Below are 3,401 nucleotides of genomic sequence, written 5' to 3'. Positions count from 1 at the left end.
TTGGTCCGCAGCGGCCTGCTGCCGGGTAGACCACCTGCCCGCCGTCCTCCTCGACCTCTGCCAGCCTCCGTCCCGCCGGGGCGGACCACTTCCCGCCGCCGGCCCTGACGTCTGCCAGGCTCTCTGCCGGGTAGACCTGTTGCCCTCCGCCGGCCTTGGTCCACAGCGGCCTGCTCGCGGGTAGACCGGTTGCCCGCCGTCCGCCTCGACCTCTGCCAGCCGCCGTCCCGCCGGGGCAGACCACTTGCCCGCCGCCGGCCCTGACGTCTGCCAGGCTCTCTGCCGGGTAGACCTGTTGCCCTCCGCCGGCCTTGGTCCGCAGCGGCCTGCTGGCGGGTAGACCGGTTGCCCTCCGCCGGCCTTGTCTGCCAGGCTCTCTGCCGGGTAGACCTGTTGCCCTCCGCCGGCCCTGACGTCTGCCACGCTCTCTGCCGGGTAGACCTGTTGCCCTCCGCCGGCCTTGACGTCTGCCGGGCTCTCTGCCGGGTAGACCGGCTGCCCTTTGCCTACCTTGACGTCTGCCGGGCTCTCTGCCGGGTAGGCCAGTTGCCCAACGCCGGGTTAGACCTGCCGTCGTCTTCCTGCTTCGGCGGCCTGCCGCCGCGGAGCGACGGCGCCACGCGTCTTCCACCGGACGCGCGGCCGGCCCCGTCGCCATCTCCGGGCCGGCGAGCCCGCGTTCGCCGGGCGGCCTGCCCGCCCGTCCGACAGTCCCGCGTGCACAGCCGGCCGCGCACACTCCCGCCCCCACCTGCACGCTTCCCCCAGCAACACGTCCCGAAAGCCGCTATGTGACGACGGCCGACCTTCTGTCCCGGCCTCCCTGCCGGCTCCACGCCCCGGCGACTGCTACTGACGAGCTCCGCCGGGCACTTGCCCTGCATCGGCATCGGCCTCAGCCCCAGCCCGCTTCGCTGACGTGCTGCCCGCCCGCAGCCCGCTTCTCCCAGCCGCTCCTCGAGAGGAGCCGGCGGCGTTCCCCCGCCCCCTCCCCGTGCTTGAAGAGGCAGCAGCAGCCCGGCTCCCGGCTTGCTTTGTGCATCGCTCACTCCCTCACCCACCCGCCGTGCCGCTTGCTGTCCTGTCCTGCCCTGTCCTGTCCTGTCCTGCCTGCCTGCCGCAGGCTCGACCCACTTGAGCGATCCGAGGCCGGGGCTGAGCAGGAAGGAGCGCCGCCAAACCAAAAGCCTCAGAGAGAGAGCTGAACAGAAAGCTTCTTTGAAAAAGGACATACAGCGCCAAGCATCCCGCCAGCACCCGCTGCCCGCCCGCCGCCAGCTGTGCTTCTGCCCCGGGCTCTCAGCCTGCTCGCCTCGACACCGGCCGCCTGCCCTCCCCATGCCCTCCCGTCGCCACCGCCGCTCGCTGCCGCCGCTGCCACTGTACGAACTGGCCGTTGGAACCCTGGGCGGGGGTGGGAAAAGTCTGAAGACGGCGCACAGGGAGGCTGATGGTGGGGGACGGGGCTCTCCCAACTGTCAATGGGTGGGGCGTACGGGAAGGCTGAATAGCGGCGCCAGGGAGGCTAATGGTTGAGGGCGGGGTCGCGTCAATGGGTGGTCGAGAAAGCGCAGGGTGGGGGACGGGGAGAGGACATGAGCGAGCGTGGGGGGGGGGGGTGGGTGGGAGTGGGGGTGTTTTTGTGTGTGTGTGTGTGTGTGTGTGTGTGTGTGTGTGTGTGTGGCCTGAGGGGAGGGCCGGCGGCTCCGTGCCGGCCCCGGGCCCCTCGGCACCGAGCCCCCACGTTCCCCCCCCAGACCCGTGCCGAGGGCCGAACACCTCTGCGGGCCTTCCGTAGAAGAATCGGCCTGGAATCGGCTGCCCGCTTGCCGCTGGCCGCGGCGCGGGCCACCCCGCAGCAGCCTCCTCTGTTAGGCGGGGCGAGTTGTGCCGGGGACAGGCAGCTTTGTGCCGAGTTCCCCCGCGTGTACGTGCTTCCCCTCCCCGCTGTGCCCGGCGAGGTTCTGTTTTGGCTGGGGGGGTGTGTGGGGGGGGTGCTTTGTATGTAGGTTCTCCGGGGCACAGGGGACTGGGGGCTTGTGGGGATGCCGTTTGAGTGGGTCAGCGTGTCAGCAGGCCGAGCACAGGGCACAGGCTGCCCGTCAGCTCGGCTGGGAGTGGTCTGGGCGCAAAGGGAAAACATATAAGACTTGGCAAGGATTTTATTTTGCGGAGTTTTTTGTTCCCACCAAACAGAAGAGGCATTCGTTCAGAAAAGAAAAGGAAAGAAAAGAAAAGAAAAGAAAAGAAAAGAAAAGAAAAGAAAAGAAAAGAAAAGAAAAGAAAAGAAAAGAAAAGAAAAAAGAAAAGAAAGAAAATATGTTTTGGTCTTGAAATCGGGTTCAGCGGGTGGGACACGGCTGCTACAGCCATCCGGCTCCGGGCGCGACACGGGGCCGTGGGGTTCCCTCGGCTCCGGGATGGTACGAGGGGTGCCTCGTCTACCAGGCTCCGGGGCCGGCGGCGTCCGACCGCCGCCGCCGCCGCTGCCGCCGCCGCCGCCGGGGCGAGCAGATCTAGCCGTCTTCGGGGCAGCCCCTGAAGGCCAGGTCTACCCAGCACCAGGGCCGGCAGACTCCGCCAGCCCCCACGGGAGAGGGCGCCCTGGTGGCGGGCGTCCCCGGGGCGGACAGGTCTACCCCGCTCCGGCGGGACTTAGGCAAATCTCGGCGGGAGGACGGGGTAGACCTGTTGTCCCCGCCGGGCCCGGAAGTTCACCAAGGGGTCGCTGTTTCTGGCTGCCTCCAGCTGTGTCATCGTAACAGACGGCTTGCAGCAGTGCGCCCCCTCGGTCACGTCCGATGGATTTTCTTGGAGGCGTCGGCGGCCTCGGGCTCGTCTGTCCGTATTATGGGAGCGGGTTACGGGCCGCATCCCCGCAGGCTGTTACGGTGCCTGTGTCCGAGGCGGAGATGGGCGGCCGCGCGTGCGGTCGTCGGGGCGAGGAAAAGCAACCGCCTATGTTGTGGGCAAAGTCGCGGGGCTTTGTCCGGGTTCCCGTACTACCCAGCTTGCTGGGACAGGTTGTGAGTCCAGGTGATCACCGAGAGCCGCTCCCCGGCCGAGGCGAGGTGTGGAGGCCGTGGGAGAGAAAGAGAAGACCGAGGGAGAAAAAGCCGCCAGTGTGTCCCGCTCCGGCCGGGCTGCCGCCGGTTTCGTGAAGTTCGGGGGGGGGGCAGGCACCCGCTTGCTTCCCCCCGGGCACGGTGGTTGGGCGAGGCGGCGGCGCCTCGTCCCTTTTCTGCCTGGCCTTAAGCCGGGGGCCTGCCCGCTCAGCGGGCGTGGTGTTTTTCGGCTGTCGGTTTGGTGCGCGGTGACCGGCAGCCGGGGGGTGGACTGCGGCCGGGGGCTTGTGTTGAGCCTGCCGAGGCTTTCCCCCGGCCCTTTCCCCGAGAGCCCCC

This window comes from Cinclus cinclus, unplaced genomic scaffold, assembly GCF_963662255.1.
Source record: "Cinclus cinclus unplaced genomic scaffold, bCinCin1.1 SCAFFOLD_134, whole genome shotgun sequence".
Lineage (NCBI taxonomy): Eukaryota > Metazoa > Chordata > Aves > Passeriformes > Cinclidae > Cinclus > Cinclus cinclus.
Note: the sequence above shows the minus strand (reverse complement) of the source record.